General features: G+C 41.9%; 1 pseudogene; it reads right to left on the minus strand.

Annotated features, from left to right (window-relative positions):
• Positions 1–2,903, minus strand: part of LOC131237180 (monooxygenase 2-like) — a 44,656-nt pseudogene extending 41,753 nt beyond the window's left edge.
• Between the last annotated feature and the right edge of the window lie 16,873 nt (positions 2,904–19,776).

Below are 19,776 nucleotides of genomic sequence, written 5' to 3' on the forward strand. Positions count from 1 at the left end.
TTTACCAATGTTTGGAAGTTATTTTACATGGTGTGGCCCACTTGATGTGTACGTAGGATTGACCATTGCAGTGGGTGATGAACTTGTTGGAAAGTTTGGATGTGACATGTAGTTAATTAATACTTAGAAAGTTATCACATGGGTGGACTACACAGAAGAATTTATCACCACTTCCTGGTAACCGGTGGGAGACGGACGCCAACCCTTTTTTTTTTCTTTTTTTCCTTTTTTTTTATGAGACCCACCATGATGTGCAGATAAGATCCACCTCAAGCATGAGATGTGTAATCGCATGTTAGGTTCATAGCCAAAAAAAAAAAAGAAAAAAAAAATCAAGATTACCTATGATTCAGGTGGTCCACACCAAGAGAACAGTTGGGAAAGAAACGTTCACCCTTGATTTTTAGAGGTCCCATTATGATTATCAATCCACTCCAACCATTAGATGCCACACTACAATTTAATCTTGGGGTCTAAACATTAGTCCCATCCATGATTCAAGTGTACCACACCAGGGAAAACAATTTAGAAGGTGAATGTCATCCTATATATTTTACATAACCGTGAGGTCCACCTGAATAATACGCAGAGCTGATTTATTAAAAATCACCCTAACATGGGGTACTGATGCTCTTGGTGGTCAGTGTGGATTTCACATAAACACTAAGATGGGCCCACCCGAGCCAGCCACAATTGTCCTTCTCTCCATCGTATTTATTAACATTAATTAAGAATAATTAATAGCCATTTTCTAGGCTAGTTGGACGTATGGATTGAACTTGAGAGTTTCTCCTAATATACTTATTAGGGGTGTACATCGAGTCAAACCGAGTCGAGCTGGCCTCAACTTGACTCGGCTCGGCCACTAGCTGACCTCAGCTCGAACGCTGCTCGGCTCAGTCCTCGAGCCTGACTGACCAGCTCGACTCGGTTCGGTCAGTAGCTCGGGCCAACTCGGGCCGAGTTCGAGCCAAATTCGCCATTGAGGCATTTCCACAAACACCTGGACTGCACCTTCAAAATCCCTCTGTATGTGAAACAAAAGCAATGGTTTTACATGTATTTTATCAAACACCCTCTAAGCAACATAAAAACCAAGAAAAAAAAAGGTATTTGTTTCATGTACATACCTTCCTTGCCACCAGCCACACTTTGTTGAGTCATTTTATCAAACACTTGGTAAGCAACATCAACGGTGAAGTAACCGAGTCACTGAACTGGTTCGATCCGAGTTCAATTCGAGCTGGATTCGATCTGAGTCGAGTCAAGCTGGGGCCTGCTCGAACTCAGCTCGAGCTCATTTTCGAGCTCAAAAAATCCGCTCAACTCATCTTCAAATCGAGCTTTTTCGAGTTGAGTCGAGCAAGCTAACCGAGCTAGCTCGGTTCATGTACACCCCTACTTATATACAACTTCATGGGGAAGACCTGTACGGTGTAATCGACTGCAAAGGATATTTTCCCTTCTTACATCACGGCAATATTTATATGCACTATACATGTTCCAATGTATTTCTAATTGAGAAATGCTTAATTCGTAAGAGAGATTTAAGAGATGAATCCAAGCAGCAAATGGTGTGAAATTCAGGTGGACCACACGTTCCTTGGTTTTAAGGATGGAACCGTCTGCCAAATACACCAACTTTTAACTCCCCGATCAGCTCAATAGAAACCACCCTGGAGCCGAACCTGATGGTGCCGTGAGGAAGCTCCATTTCAAGCGCTTCAAGCAACAAATCCCTCCTCACACACCGTATTTCATGCTCTCCTCTATGCCATCCATCCATAAAACGACATTAATATAGGAATTCTCAGTCATTCTGTCTCTATTTACTTCCTATATTATCATACTCACCGTTTCCCCCTTGTTATGAATGACATTCGTGAGGTAGTAAGTCCAGTAGTAATGGAAGCAGCAACCAACCTGCACAAATGAATCTCTCAGCATTTCCCAGATTCCATCATCTTACAACTGAATCGAATTGCCAACATTTTCCTTTTATTTTATTTTTGAAACAATGATAATTTTTCTATAGAAATGCCAGAAAGCAAAAAAGAAAAAAAGAAAAAAGTAATTTACAAATTCGCCCAATTATCAGGAAACTGGCCGATGCTAAAGCCATGGATTCGATCGTCCTTCCATGGCATGTACTTCAGCTAATTTACAAACCCTCAATTAGTCACTTTTTTCATTTCTAAAGCACCCAATTATTTCTTTTCAATCATATGAACCAGATCTCTGTCAAAAGACAGAAATATGAAACATTTAAGTCCAACTTAAAGCTACTCTAATTGCAAATCAGACTATATTATTGCAATTCATTCCCATAGTGCATCCAAACATGCAAAATCGTCCATACTAGAGTTGCACCAATTTAGAGAACAAATTGAATTATTGTTTCTTACCCCTGAAGCTGAACGTGTTGTTTCCTAAGAGAATCACCAACGCCAAGAGCATCCAATGCCTTCCAAGCATTGGTCCAGGTTGTGAAGGCAAACCCACTTGCTCTTAAGTTGTCCGATGACTCCAAAACCAAGCATCTCAATCCCATCCTGCAATATAATGGACAGAAATCAAAAGCGCTATTTTTTAAAAGAAATGAATGGAAAGCAGACTCGATCATATCACCATCAAGTACGAGGCAACACCCAATGAAGATGATCCTAGGAACACCTGTGAAGTCCTAACGATGTTGCAAGGCCTGCTATCCCTGCGCCCACGATGACAATATCTTCTACGAATTCCATTTCACAGCTCTGCTGTGTACGCTTGTGTGTGTGTGTGTGATAAATAGAGATGGAGGAAGATGGGTAGATAAAGAGAAGGAATCATGAGGTAAGCAATAAAGTCATTTAAACTAAAATCATGAGGCAGGCAATAATGAAGTCCTACAGCTGCCGCATTGAGACAATTCAGTACTTTTCCCGCCGCATTGAGAAGATTACTCTTAGGCACATGCGCAAATGGTATTCGGTGTATTAAAGGGATTAGGTGGGATAAGATTGTCAAATCCCACCTACCCTACCTCTATGCATGTTTGGGCGGTATCTTCTGCAGGAACTCATCCGTCTTTCGCTGTATTCGTTGGAGATATGGAGGGATTGCAAAATCCCTCCTTGGATTCGTCACTGGCTCTCTCACATCGAGCCCATCCCTCTGCAATTTCACAATCCATCATACAGGTGCTGGATGGGATTTCTCAATCCCTCACGCTGGCAGGAGAGAGGGTATGGCGGGAGAGATGATAGGGCAAATGTTTTTAGCGCGAAATCGATACTGTATAGATGGATGCATGTTCGTCACGGAGCTTGCTGGGTAGAGAGGTATTGCAAGGGTGCACTGCCGTAGAAGTGGTTGTGAGGTAGGTTTTCCCAAAATCCCTTTTCGGATTCTGTCTGATCTTGTAAGAGGGAGGGTTATATAGAACGTGCATCCTAGTGCTTAATCTCCCCCAAATACTCACTAGCCAACAGGGCTTCTGAGATTATTGTCTCAAGGTTTTCTCCTTGATATTCCGTACTTGAATAGTGAGGCCCCAATAGGCGCATGTTGTGGGTGATCAGGTATTGAGGATGAAAATTGTCTATATGGCCCTCTCACGAAAGTAGTTTGTGCATACAATCTTAATCACTTCTTTTCTTGATTTGCATGGCAGAGCTCTGGCCGGCAGGATCTCGACGCTGTGGTGTTCTCCTACTTCGTAATCCAGGTTCCTCATTATTATCATCTTCATTGATTAAAGTGTGGTGGTGTATTGATATTTTCCTTGTCCTATTTATCTATTTCCTGAGGTTTTCAAAAAATGGATGGTATTTAGGCAACCATTTTCATAAAATGGATGTTATTTCATAATAACATAGAGGACATGTCGTTAGTAATTTCATTCACCTTAGGGCAAATTTCTGTGGGCAAATCTGGGTATACAAATCCCCTAGGGTTTCAATTTGTTTGCATATGCTGAAGAGTTTAAATGTTCAGTTTCATGTCTTCGAAAATCGATCAGCTTGTAATTGAAATTTGCATAGTATTTTAAATGTTAACGGTCTTTATACCTCTAGATCAGCTTCTATAGTTGGTGTACGTTATTCGTAGAAAATGATTTCATTCGTTGGGGTTCACCAATGCCCAGATCTGTTTGGATGTGTTTATATTTATAGGCTGCATAGGGCATTTCAAACTACTTTATTTTTTCTCTTTTTTTGCTTGGAAGAAACTGTTATTTAGCATTCATCACTATTTATACATTCTCATAAAAATGTATAAGAAATGACAGGTGCTTACTCTACAACAATTATGTGTGGGGCCACAACACATTGTATTGTTGATGGGAAAAGGATTTCATGCCCTATGCATCATATAAAATTTTCTTCCATTTAATGCTCGCTTGATTCACACAAATGTCCTTAATGGTTGGAGATGCAAGAGCATGAATTTCTTGATGCTGATTTGTGGGGCACTAATGTTGCTGGATCAGTGTGTGTGCATGATTTTTGTGCATGTGTGGACTTAAAATATCATGGTTCACTAAATCATAGGCCTGATTTTTATAAAATGAACAACTACATGTCACTTAATCATAGGCCCCATCAGTTTACTGATTTTTTGGTGAGAGCATCTCTGCCACCATCAGACCCAACATATGGAAAGATGGGATACTACACTTATCTGCCACAGTGGCATGTGAGAGGGGCCGAGATGGGTGTGCATTGTAGAGGCAAGCAATCTTAGCTAACGTACTGAAATATTATTTTTGCCCGTTAGTAGATAGGTAGATGATGAGTGATAACCATGACTTTCTTAGAAAGTGACTCATTGATTTATTCATCACTTGCATATGGGTTATAACCATGACTTTCTCGAAAAATGAGTAGTTGATTGTTTTTTTTTCTTTTCGCAACAAAGTAGACAACACAACCTTCTTAATTTATACACATAATCATCATTATTCATCAACACCACACATCCTAGACTAAAAAAAAAATACATAAGGAAAATTCAAAACAATGAAAACCCAAGACGAGAGTGATATGATGATGATAGAGAATCTAGCCTCTGGCTTTGAATGGGATTGCCCTTATTACAATCCGATGGTACACTGCTGCAAGTGCTGCTCCAATAAAGGGCCCACCCAGAATATCCAATGATCATCCCAAGCATGGCCCTTGTTGAAGATGATTAAGTTCCAAGACTCCCGGCTAGGTTGATGCCAGATCCAGTGATGGGGATTGTAGTCGAGTGCACTAGGAACACTGCAAACCCAATTGGAAGTGGTGCAAGGATAGGCACATGAGAATCTCTGTCGTTTCTCTTGGCATCAGTAGCAGAGAAGATAGTGTAAACAAGCACAAAGGTGCCTATAACCTCTGCACATCAACCATCTCCCTTACGTTATCCATGGTTCACAACATCGACTCCCCCACCCAACAATGGTTCACAACATTTCGCAGAGTTCTTGGGGCCCCTAAGATTTGCATTATGTTTTTTTTTTTTTTTGGCCCCCAAGATTTTAGAATCAGTGTATGTAAAGTGTGTAATCTAAATAAGGAATCAAAATTGTCATGTCAAAGAAAAACTTTCTACATTTCCTTTCTTTGACATTAATTCCCTGTATCCAAACATGGTCTTAAGGTTACTTGGGATTGGGTTTCAATTTTGAAGAAAAAACATGCAAACATCTTAATACTTAGAGAAGAATGATGCAAAACAACAGTATGATCCAGATATTCGAGCCGGAACTTGTTGGGGATTTGAGCTGCGGAATCACACAAATCTAGATCTAAGATAGCAAGTCAATAGAAACAAGCAATCACAGAAGAAGACAAAGTTTTTAATGTGGAAAGCCCTTACGAGAAAAAACCACAGCACAAAGCGACAGAAATCCATTATGAAAAGAAATTACAAGAGAGAGGACTTACCCGATTCGAACAACCTCGAATCTCACCCTTGCTACACCCTTTGATAACTCTAGAACCCCTTTAGAAAGCTTTGGAATTATTTCCCATACCCTAGAAAAGCCCTAGGGACACCTACTTATAGTTTAGGCAACTTTCCCTTTCGCACCGACTCAAATTTCCGCAGTCCGCATCAAATCCGAAAACGAATCTGCGTAACCACGACTAGTCGAGCCGAGTCCACGACTGGTCGAGGGACCCCTACGACCGGTTGAGCTATCCCCACGACCGGTCGAGCGGCCCAGACACCAAAAGGTGAGCTCGCTGGACTTTGAGTCGAGCGGGCCACGACCGGTCGAGATGATCCCTACGACCGGTCAAGTAATCCCTATGACTGGTCGAAGGCGATGAAGACATTTCTGACAACAATCTCCACCAAGTCTTCAACCTTCAACCGTTTAGCTCCTTGATCTCTTCTCTTATCTCTTCATCACATCATAGCTTCAATCAACGCTTCTCGTGCACACTCTGTCCTTCTTTTACGCCATCGCCACGCCCAGAGAAGTTGCACAGAACTTGAACTTCTCTGTAGGAACGACCTTGGTGAGCATGTCTGCTAGATTCACACTGGTGTAAATCTTTTTCAGTGTGACACCTCCTTCCTCAAGCACCTATCAGATAAAGTGGTGTCGAACATTAATGTGTTTAGTACGTGAGTGATAAACAGAATTTTTAGTTAAATTGATAGCACTCTCACTATCACAATTAACCAGCACGGCCTCTTATTGAAGTCCCAACTGATTTATCATGCCTCTGAGCCAAACACCTTCTTTAAAAGCTTCCCTCACTGCAATATATTCTGCTTCGGTCGTGAAAAGAGCCACCACGGACTGAAGCGTCTACATCCAACTGATTGCTTCACCCGCTAGTACAAACGAGTATCCTGAAGTAGTCTTTCTGGAATCTATACTGCCTGCGTAATCAGAATCCACATACCCTACAAACTTTGTTCCTGTCTTTTCAAAAGTTAAGAGGTAGTCTTTCATACCTCGAATGTATCGAAGTAGTCATTTCACTGCTTCTCAATGTTGCTTACCGGGGTTTAACATATATCTACTCAAAACACTGACAGCCTGTGAAATATCCGGTCTCGTACAGACCATGGCATACATTAAACTGCCAACCGCATTCGAATAGGGCATATGAGACATAACCTACTTTTCCTCATTAGATTTGGGACATTGTTCTGAGGAAAGCTTGAAGTGAGCCACGTGGGGAATGCTCACCGACTTTGCCTGATCCATCCCATACATGATCAATACCTTTTCAAGGTATTCTACCTGTGATAACCAAAGCCTATTCCTCTTCCTGTCTTTATGAATATCTATGCTGAGAACCCTTTTTGCAGCCCCCAGATCTTTTATCTTAAATATCCCTGATAACTGAGTCTTCAGTACATTGATTTTCAACATATCAGGCGATCAACATATCATTAACATATAGTACTAGGATGATGAATTTTTCATCACTCAGTGTCTTGTAATAGACACAGTGATCATATTCACTCCGAGTAAATTTCTGACTCACCAACATAGGCGACTGTTTCAGGCCGTACAATGACCTCATTAACCTGCAAACTTTTTTCTCTGCCCCTTTAACTTCGTAGCCCTCTAGTTGCTTCATGTAGATCTACTCTTTCTAATTTCCTATGCAGGAATGCAGTCTTCACATCCATCTGTTCCAGCTCGAGATCGTATTGGACAACCAGCATCAACACAAATCTGATAAATACCTGCTTAGCCACCGGCGTGAATATCTCTGTGAAGTCGATCCCTTCTCTCTAAGTATAACCCTTCGCTACCAACTTTGCTTTGTATCTATCCTATTTTCTTTTGAATAATCACTTACATCCGATCGCTTTTCGGCCCACAGGAAGCTCCACCAGCTCCCATGTGTGATTTTTGTGCAACGAGTTTATCTCATCGTCTATAGTCGCCTTCCACTTTTCTACATCAAGCTCATCAAAAGCCTCCTAAATAGTAGACAGGTCCCCCTCATCTATAATGAGGGCATATGCAATATTAGAGTCGTCCCTATATCTTACCGGTAACCTGCGATCACACGGTGGATTCCTTCTCATAGGTGGCTGCTCCACCTGATCATGTACCTCTGTCTTCGTATCTGTCTCTACCTGAGTATCATCTGTGTCAATCTGGACGTCTACGATTACCCTTTCTGGTTCCTCTTGCTCCTTTTGATCATTCTTGATCTTTCATCGAATTTGACGTCACAGCTAGTGATAACCTTGCGTGTGACCTTGTCGACTAACTTGTAACCTTTCACACCAATGTCATAGCTAACAAAGATATACTTTTGGCTCTATGGTCTAGCTTATCTCTCTCAACTGATGGTACATGAGAATAAGCCTTACAACCAAATATGCGTAGAACTGAGTAGTCGATTTTCTGACCACTCCATACTTCCTCTGGAATTTTACATTCAATTTCCATTGAAGGAGATCGGTTCACCAAATAACAAGCCATGTTAACGGCCTCTATCCATAGGTCCTTGCCCAACGCAGCATTACTTAACATGCATCTGGCCCTCTCTAGGAGAGTCCAATTCATTTGCTCAGCCACACCGTTTTGCTCAGGCATGTGGCGCACTGTGTTGTGTCTGATGATCCCTTCATCCTTGCAATACTCATTAAACTCAGTGGAAGTAAATTCTCCACCATTGTCAGTCCTCAAAACTTTTATTTTCTGCCCTGACTGTTTTTCCACCATTACCTTCCATTGCTTGAATATGGTAAAAACTTCGGATTTACGTTTCATGAAGTAAACCCGAACTTTCCTAGAGTAGTCGTCAATGAATGAAACAAACCATGACAACCCCCCAATGAAAACTTCTGGCGATGGCCCCCATACGTCAGAGTGCACATAATTGAGCACTCGCTTACAAACATGTTTTTCAGATTTAAAAGACAATCTAAATTGTTTACCATATATACAATGCTCACATATATCTAAATCAGAATTTTTAAAAACTGGAATCAAACATCGATCAGAGAGTACCTTCATGCCCTGTTCGCTCATGTGGCCCAGACGAGCATGCCACATATGTAAAGATGTGAAGTCTACAATAGCTACTGCCGATCCACCTGCTGAAGTGCTCCTAATCAACCTGTAAAGGTTTCCGTGCCTCTACGCTCTCATAACCACGAATGCCCCTTTTGAAACTTTAAGGACACCATCAATACCGGTGAACTTGCACCCTATAGCCTCGAGTGCACCGAGAAAAATCAGACTTTTCTTCATATCAGGAACGTGCCTGACGTCAGTCAAGGTACGCTCCATCCCATCAAACATCTTGATGCTTACCGTACCAATAGCCACAACATTACAGGCATTGTCATTGCCCATAAAAACCTGTCCACCATCGCATTCCTTGTAACTGGTAAACCAACTCCGATGAGGAGTCATGTGATAAGATGCTCCTGTGTCAAGTATCCACTCATCTTTATGATTGTCATGTAAGTGACCAATCATGGAAACAAACAAAACATCACCACTACTTGATTCTTCATCAGATGTGACCACATTGGCCTCCTTAGAAGAAGCTGCTGAATTTTCTTTCTTCATTTTAGGATTTCTACAATCCTTCTTCATGCGTCCAAACAACCCACAATTTCAACACTTTAATTTTCCTTTGCCCTTGCCCTTGGATTTGGATCTAGGCCTTGAAGATCCTATACCTCGTTCAAAATCTCTACCCCTCATAATCAGTGCATTGGAAGATGGCCCCATGTCACCTTTTAACTTTCTCATAGCCTTCCCTTAAAGGGCTGAGATAACGGTGTCAACACTTAGGATTTTATTTGTGGTGCACATCGTGTCCCAGAAAGACTCATATGATGCAGGAAGAGAATTCAACAATATACATGCCTATTCCTCATCTTTGACCACTTCCTCTATATCCAGTAATTTGCACATCAATTTATTAAAGTTGCTGATATGGGCTTCTAGATCTCCACCCTCTGCCATCTTGAAGGTATAACATTATAGCTTCAAGTGTAGGTAATTTTCAGAGGACTTCTTTGCATAGATGTTATCTAACTTTGCCCACAAACTAGCCGCAGTTTTCTCCCTCAAAACATTTTAGAGAACCTCATCTGTGAGACATAAATGGATAGAGGCTAAAGCATTACTATCAAGGTTTTCCTATTCATCATCTTTCATGGTAGATTTTTGCTCCTCAAGAGCCTTAATCTCGCCTTGCTTGGTTAACAAGCTAAGCATCTTAACCTTCCATAACTCAAAATTATTTTTGCCCAAGTACTTCTCAATATCAAACTTGTCGTTTCCCATTATTACTAATCCTGCAGATTCAGATCTATGCCCCAACGATTGCTTTGATACCACTTGTTAGGGATTTGAGCTGCGGAATTACACAAATCTAGATCTAGGATAGCAAGTCAATAATAACAAGCAATCAAAAAAGAACACAAAGTTTTTAACGTGGAAATCCTTGCAGGAAAAAACCACAACACAAAGCAACAGAAATCCACTATGAAAAGAAATTACAAGAGAAAGGACTTACCCGATTCGAACAACCTCAAATGTCACCCTTGCTACACCCTTTGATAACCCTAGAACCCCTTTAGAAATCTTTAGAATTATTTTCCATACCCGAGAAAAGCCCTAGGGACACCTACTTATAGTTTAGGCAACTTCCCCTTTCGCACCGACTCAAATTTTCGCAGTCCGCATCAAATCCGAAAACGAATCTGCGTAACCATAACTAGTCGAGCCGAGTTCACGACTAGTTGAGGGACCCCTACGACCGGTCGAGCAATCCCCACGACTGGTCGAGCGGCCCGGACACCAAAAGGTGAGCTCGCTGGACTTTGAGTCGAACGAGCCACGACCGATCGAGATGACCCCTACGACCGGTCGAGCAATCCCTACAACCGGTCGTAGGCGGTGAAGACTTTTCTGACAACAGAACCTAGTGGAAATGCAGCAATAGGACCCAGAATTTAAAACTGGAACCTGATGGAAATGCAACAATAGGATCCAAATTGGAAAAATGGATCGTAATGGAAACCTTGAAGGCTACGATATTAAACTCCATACCATTGTGACATTATTAAGTTCAGGAAAACCAAGTCTCATAAATATCAGCTCCATAATAACAAAAAAAAAAATTTAATGGTCAAATACACACACACTCTCACATTTGTGCACCAGATGGGTTGTAGAACCCATTGATGGCCTATGGTCTAACTGAAGCTATGCCCCTTGATAAAGTGGAATGGAGGAATAGGATTCATGTAACTGACTTTAGATGATGATGATGATGAGCTCCAGCATCAATTGTAACCTTATCAGCTATTATATGTATTGCTATAAAAGGCAATAATAGTAAGTCAAGATGGCTTATTTTGTTGTCTGTTAGGCATCAAAAGCTCAAATGAAGCTGAAGCTAGAGATTTATGTAACTGTGTTATTGCCTCTGCCTCTTCATGTTGTCCTTCTCGAATCAGGTGATTGCTGATGGGGATTTTGCTAATGTATTCAAGTGGGCGTTCTTGACTATTGTGGAGATTTTCTTTTATTTTGTGAGACACATTTCACTTCTTCCCCTTTACAAGTTTCTTTTCATCATATTAGGAGAAAGGCAAACGACCTTGCCAACTTTTTACTTCAGGACGAAGGACGAGAGGGTTTGCCATTGACAATGCACTGTCCCTCCCTTAGATCTGTTTGTTTTTTGTGTTTCTCAGTATGGTTATTCATTAAAAAAATGCTTTATAGGTTTAGCGAGCTCTTTCAAATGATGGCATTAGAAAACTATCTTCGATTTCTGTAATGTAGGATTATCTCTTATTCATCAATTGCTAGTGGAATCGAGATGGTAAGGACCCACTCGCTTGTTTGCTCAAATCATTAAAAAAATAAAAATATAAAAATAAAAAAACAGCATTTCCATTATCAAAGTTCACCTACCACCAGCTCCAATGCTGTATTTTGTGCAATTTTTTAGTCATTTTTTTCTGGTCAATTGATATTGTCAATGGATAACTTGTACCAAGATGGCATCATTGTAAATATACTATAGTGGCATCATTGTAAATATACTATAGTGCCATAAATGATGATAAATGTAATGAAGTACTACAAAGAAGAATGATGAATTGTATCAATATCCAGATTATTTTGTATATATAGATAGTTCTGTTTCAAAAATTAGCTAATGAGCCCTTTAGCCGATCGACTGTTAAGTTGCAAACCCTTTTATGTCAAAATGTGTGGAACTTCTCTTGGGGGCCAAGAAAAAAAAATACATATAAAAGAGTGTAATCTAAATAAGGAAACTGGATATCATTCTCAGCTTCTCCCATGATGTCATTCGCCGAGAACATATCATGATCAAAGACTTGCTACTTGATATTTGAAATTTTAGAAATTCAATATTTAAAACGTAAAAGTGTGATAGATTAAAAGCTAGACTTTTTTTTTTGAAGAATATAAATATGTTGCTTGGTTACAACAAATTGATTGTGTAGCAAAGACCTGATCCACCTGAGTGTATGAATTTGCTATGAGTTGTACAAGCACATGATGTTAGTGGATGTATAATTTGAATCACAGTTGACTATTCCATGATATATATATATATATATGTTGATTTTTTATTAGTCAATTTCTTCTGATTGTTGGACCATCTTTTAGTAATATGATGTTATTCACCGTACTGGTCAATTGGCTATCATTGTATACCTTCTGAATATTTGTTCTGTATATCTCTGTGTGTGTGGGTCTGCTTTCAGTTCACTTTCCTTCGGCAAAAACCTATGAGATATAACCTCCTTACTCATTGTTGGTATACGATTTGTCAATACCCATTATATATTTGTTGAGTGTTTTTGTTATACTCTATGGGCCTCCTAAGGGTTTACGTGATTAATTAGAAGTTTTACATAGGGCTAGTAAATGTGATCATATAGTATCTTGTATCCGCAAGTGTAGGTGAGATTTAGGAGTGGATAGCGACGATGAAGAAGAAGTAGCCGAGACCATGGTGGTGTAAGTTGTGGCCGCATGCGTAGCTGCTGTTGGTGAATATTACCGTCACCATATGTTAAGAGAACTGGCACGTCAAGGAGATGACGAGCGGGCAAGGTTTATAAACTCAATCGTGCGTGCAAGTGACAATGATTGTTTTACGTAGTTGAGGATGAAACGGCAAAGTTTCTTCTTATTATGTAACCTACTGCGCAACAAAACGCACCTACACGATACTCGACACGTTAGTCTTGAGGAACAAGTAGTTATCTTCCTCCATACCATAGGACATAACGTGTGTAATCGTGTAATAGGACACAGATTCATACGTTCAGGTGAAACGGTAAGTCATCACTTTCATCGTGTCCTTAATGTGATAGTGTCCTTGTACCCTGATTTTGTTACGCAGGCTGGTACTGTAACCCCCTCGGAGATTCAATCGAATCCTTACTGACAAACTTATTTCCAGGTAACATTTTCATCAAGATGCCATTTTCTATTTTGATTTTGGAATAAGCTAATATTTGTCATATTATCTTATAAGTGTAATTTGATGTCATCGACGATAAGATTGTGTCGGTGCAATAGATGGGACGCATATTCCCACTCATGTGGAATCATCCCAGCATCCAAGCTTTCGCAACCGGAAGGGTATCTTGTCTCAGAATGTACTTGCTGCTTATTCTTTTAACATGACATTCTTATACGTGCTAGCTGGATGGGAGAGTTCCGCTTCAAATGCATAGGTCCAAAATAACGCGCTGATCTGAAGTGATGATCCACTAATTGTACCAAACGGTAATTGTCTTCATAAATAACATACAATATTCCGTCTACCGAGTCTGTCGATTCAACCCTCTCTTGTCGCGAGGGTGATCGAGGCTCAACAGGCAGATGAATCAGTGCAGGATTACCAAGCAGAGGTAGCATCTGAGAGTCAGTTAGATTAGCAGATTGGTTCTGACGGTGGACATCGCTTTAGAGGCCGAGTATATGTCCCGGATATTCCTAAGTTGCGCCGAGATCTTATGACCAAGGCACACTGATCGCGGTTCTCTATCCACCCTGGCTCGACGAAGATGTATCTCGATATGAGGCGTAGTATATTTGGGCAGGGATAAAGTGTCAGATAGCCAGTTTTGTGGCCAAGTGTGACACATGCCAGCATGTCAAGGCCGATCATCAGAGACCCCCTAGTCTATTACGGCCATTAAGCATCCCGATGTGAAAGTGGGAGCACATATCTACTGATTTTGTCATAAGTTTGCCGAGGAAACAGCGCGGTCATGATGTCATCTGGGTTGTTATGAACTGTCTGACGAAGTCGGCACATTTTTTTATAATTCGTGAGACTTGACATGTGGACCGGCTCGCTAAGCTGTTTGTTGATGAGATAGTGAGACTGCACGGTGTTCCTGTCTCAATCATTTCAGACCGAGACCCGAGGTACACGTCTCAATTTTGCAGGAGCTTCCAGAGAGAGATGGGGACTGATTTGCAGCTCAGCATCATGTATCATTAGCAAACCAATGGTTAGACCGAGAGGGTCAACTAGATCCTTGAGGATATGCTTTGGGCCTGCGCAATCGATTTCTCGAGTAGCTGGGATGAGCACCTACGATTAGCTGAGTTCGCGTACAATAACAGCTATCAGGCGACCATTGGCATGGATCCTTTTGAGGCATTATACAGCAGACCGTACAGATCTCTCAGTTATTGGACCGTGGTTGGAGAGCGTAGTCTCCTGGGTCCTGAGCTTGTACAGTAGACGTTAGAGGCTATCGATATCATCAGGTAGAGGATGCGCACAGCTCAGAGCCGCCAGAAGAGTTTTGCTGGTCGTAGGCGTCGTCCCTTGGAGTTTGTCGTTGGGGACCATGTGTATCTCAAGGTCTCACCCATGAAGGGTGTGATTCGTTTGGAACGAAGGGAAAGCTTGCCCCAAGATTTATAGGACCTTTCGAGATCACCAGGCGCGTTGGTGTTGTGGCCTATCGGCTTACCTTGCCATCTCAGTTGTCTGGTGTCCACAACATTTTTCAAGTTTCTATGTTGAGGAAGTGTGGGTCAGACATCATGCCTATTATTGATTGACAACCGTTGGAGGTTCGTAAGGACGCTTCTTATACTGAGCAGCCAGTTCGTATCCTCGATCGGAAGGAGCAGGTCCTGCGAAACAAGGTCATTCCATTGGTAAAGGTGCAGTAGGGCCATCATAGTGTGGATAAGGCGTCTTAGGAGTGTGAGGCAGAGATTTGAGAGCGCTATCCCCATCTTTTCGATATTTAATTGTATGATGTATTGTGTTTCGATTATATATGATGTTATGTTTTCAATTCCCTTATGAGTTATGATTAGCTACGATAGTAGTATAAATTTCGAGGATGAAATTTTTATTAGGTGGGGAGAGCTATAAGACCAGTATCCTAGTCCGTCTTTTTTCGTCGACTCCCGCGATCCTTCCGGTCGAATTCCGTCAACCTGCGACTTATAATTGACGTTTGTGTATGACCCTGAGTCATATCCCGTAGATCTGAGTTAGCTTAATCTGAGACTTGTACCATTACAACCGCACCATCGCCGCGGTTCCAACACCGTGACTCGCACACCAATCCGATACCCTATCCAGGAGATGTGGGCCCGCATTTAGTTCAAGAAAAACACCGCGCATTTGCAATCCTAAGAGAATCTCTATAACATATCCCATCAATCAATCAAATCAATCAATCAATCACATCATGTCAAGTATAAGAGCACCCATGCTTTCTTTCTCCCCAAGTTAAACAACCACCAAGTCAACTTTTAAGTCAAGTACACCATCACTCACCTCACACCCATCACTCATCTCTCTCTCTCCTTACAACTCTCTCTCTCTCTCTCATTTCTCAACACATTTTCCAAGCAAGCAAGAGAGATTCACGTCCATGCATTCCAAGAGAGAAAAGTGATTTTTGTGTGGCCCACTTTCCCACCCCAACATCCTTCATCCTAGCCTTTTATCTCTCATCACCTTCCATCAAAGTGAAGTACAAGGAGACCAGCATTCCATCGAACCAAGAAGATCGAACGGTGGGTGTTTTATAGGCTAGATTTTTCATGTTTTGATGATGGGCCAAGTGAGGCCTACCGATTGATGGTATGGATCTCACTTTGGACCCTAGGTGTGGCCGATGGCCCACCTTGATCCTTATGATCATTCCATGATGGGGCCATTCTCCATGGACCCCATCATGATATTTATTCTCCTTGTATGAATAGGGTCATCTAGACCTTACATTTTGGTGGAGAAAGGATCTTCACCGTTAATTTTTTATTTGATGGGCCCACGTGTAATGGGATCCACTTGATGTATAATTGAATGCAAGGGAGGGCCCATAATGTCGAGGTCCCTCCATCATCACGTGTGTCTCACTCTCTCTCTCTCTTATTTTTTTCCTATGTATGTGATGATATGGCCTGTGGCCCACCCGGATGGACCCCACCTAAGGCATGTATTTTATCCGAGTTATCTATAGGTGGGGCCCACTTTATATGTGTTGTATCCACATCATCCATCATTAGGTGGCCCACCTGAGTAGGCCCACCTTTTACACTTGGAATGCCCAAACCGTCCAGCGTCCTTGGACGCTGGATGTTATTTGAAAAACACAAATATTAGCTTGGTTCCACAAGCTATTTCGGTGGGCCGCTTATGTAGGCCCCACCTTGATGTTTAAACCCAATCCACACCGTCCATCCCTTTTTCCCAGCCATTTTAGGCATTGAGCCGAAAAATGGGGCCAATCCGATCATTTGGCGGGCCATAGCATAGAAAATAACGTTTTTACCGTTAAAATACACCCTGATGTTTCTACAACCCAAAATATATTGAATATTGGGCTTGTTTGGCTCGTCTTGAGCTATGGGAAGCAATAGACGGGGTGGGTTCTTCCGATGTGGGCCCCACGCATGAAAAACCATGAAAAAATAAGATTTTTTAATATATATATATATGCAGCAGACGCTGCTGCTGCCAGAGGGCGTAGGCAGCGCCTGCTACGTTTAGGTGAACGGATAGTAGGACCCACGGTCCCAGCCGTGGGCCCCATCATGATGTGTGTTTATCATCCACGCCATTCATTTGGTGGGCCCCTTCTTGAAGTGGGACCCCTCTAAAAATCAGCCCTATCTGGAACTCAGGTGGCCCACATCATAGGAAATAGTAGGATTGAATGGCTGACCATTGAAATCTTTTTTTGGAGTCTAGATGTTTTGGATCAAATATGGAATTTGTTTTTCCTGTTCATCCAGGTCCGTGTGACCTTATCAGTCGTTGGATGACAAATAAACATTATGGTGGCCTCACGTGGGACCCACCAAGGATGTATGTGTTTTATTCACACCGTCCACCATTTTGGACGGTGGAACCTACCATGTTTTATGTGTTTTCACCACACCGTCCAGTGGTGGATGGTGGGACCCCAATAATGCATGTGTTTTCACCACACCGTCCACTGTTTGGACGGTGGGGTCCACCATGATGCATGTGTTGCATCCAAACCGTCCAACCATGTTGACAGATAATTTTAAGGCTTGAGATAGAAAAAAAATAAGGCAAATCTATTTATCAAGTGGACCTTATGATCAGACTGATGGGATAAATATATATATATATATATATATATATATATATATATATATATATTGTGGTGGGCCTTGGGACTTTTAATGGTAGAAATTATCATCACCACTTATAATTGGATATATTTAAGGCCATGGGTCGAGGCCTAATGAGATGTACTAAGGCCCATTGCAATGTGTAATTCCACCATGGTTTGCGAATGATGTTTATGGCGGGCCATGCCTTGGGAGCAATGTTGGTTTGACGTCCACATTGTAAGAATAATGTTAGTTAAATGTCCGCATTATAACTCTCCCTAGGGCCCATTAATAGGCCCATACTTGTTACGTGTAGGCCGTCTAGGCCCATCTTCATTATGAGGATAGTTCATCACCTTATAACATGCTTAGTATAATTTCATGCCTCATGCCATACGCATCATATGTATGTTTGATATGAATAGTGACTGATCATAACATATGCTATTGGGCAGATTACTTATGGGACTCATCGATAAGAGTTACCCACATGAGTGCAGGTACGCGCGAGATTGCTCCATGATTGTACGGTGTGACTCATGCATGTCGCATATGTGTGACTTGATCATTATATGCCCTAACGACATCAGGGTCGTGGCTCCACAGGTATATCATGGATGATCATATCGGATACCGAAAATACTTGGTTCTAGCACTGTGGACACTTAGGATGTCCTTAGGTGAGAGTCCCAGAACTTTTTTTGGTACCAGGATGTGCTCCAATGTCTAGACCGAGTGGATACACGAGCGCCCAAGTACGGAATATCAGTAAGCCGCGTCTCTCACTGTGTCGTAGTCGGTTGGAAGGGTGTGTGGCCTTATCCGCCCAAGTGAGGAGGCTATAAGTTAGGCTGAGTTTGACCAGCTCGCAAATAAGTCCGTTATTGACAAGCCAGGTAGGTATTGGCAGACTACTTGCCAGGCAGGTAGTGAGGTCTATTCCGCTCGCTGGGCTGTGTGGCTAGGGAGGCCATAGTCAGTATAGAGTATACTAGACCCTGGTGATATCCCAGAGAGGAATTGTACTGATATATGTACTTGATGAGTACTGACATGCTTGCTTTGCATCTCTCATATGATATTTGGCTACATAGGCCTCGCATCGCATGGCATTGATATGGCCGATAGCATTCATGCCTTGCATCACATAGCTTTGGTACAGTTGATAGCATTTATTGACTTACAGTATATTTTCGCATTACTTTGATATGGTACACTTGGTGCTTGCCTTGCACACACACTTACACCACCCTCTAAGCTTTTGTAAGCTTATGCACGACTGTTGCATGCAGGTGGCATTGGATCGCAGCAGTGCTAAGGCAAGAGCGTACATCAGATTATTTTAGAGTTTTTAATCACCCTGTATTTCCCTTTCCGCTTTGTAATTAAAGTTTTTGATATAGTGGATATGTGGTGATGTTGTTTTGTGACTTGGTTATGCTTGTGGCTATACTCCATTACAAAAAAAAAATCATACTAAAAATCCTCCTTATATGATCCCGAGATCGAACTCTGGCATGTGAGTGCCGGGATCCGAAAATGGGGCACTACGGAGGCTGTCGGCGTCGGATTCAGCGATCAGAAATTTTGTGAGCTTGTTTTTCGAGTTTGGGGCGTGACACATAGGGCTAGTAAATGTGATCATATAGTATCTTGTATCCGCAAGTGTAGGTGAGATTTAGGAGATGGATAGCGACGATGAAGAATAAGTAGTCAAGACGATGGTGGTGCAAGCTATGGCCGCATGCGTAGCTGTTGTTGGTGAATATTGCCGTCACTATATGTTAAGAGAACCGGCCCATCAAGGGGATGATAAGCGGGCAAGGTTTATAAACTCAATCGTGTGTTTAAGTGACAATGATTGTTTTACGCAGTTGAGGATGAAATGGCAAGATTTCTTCTCATTATGTAACGTACTGCGCGACAAAACGCACCTACGCAATACTCAACACTAGAGCTGGGTAAAACAGACCTAATCCGGTAGATCCGACTTAACCAGACCCTATCCGACCCATTCAGAACCGAACCGACGGTCTAGATCGGTGCAGATTGGGTAACCCCATCTAGATCCGATAATTTTTCGGGTCGAGTTCGGATTGGCCATGATCCGACCCGACCCGACCCGAAAACCTGATCCGAATGGATCCGGACCTATCCGATCCTACCCAATCCGGAGTTGT

This window comes from Magnolia sinica, chromosome 2, assembly GCF_029962835.1.
Source record: "Magnolia sinica isolate HGM2019 chromosome 2, MsV1, whole genome shotgun sequence".
Taxonomy (NCBI): Eukaryota; Viridiplantae; Streptophyta; class Magnoliopsida; order Magnoliales; family Magnoliaceae; genus Magnolia; species Magnolia sinica.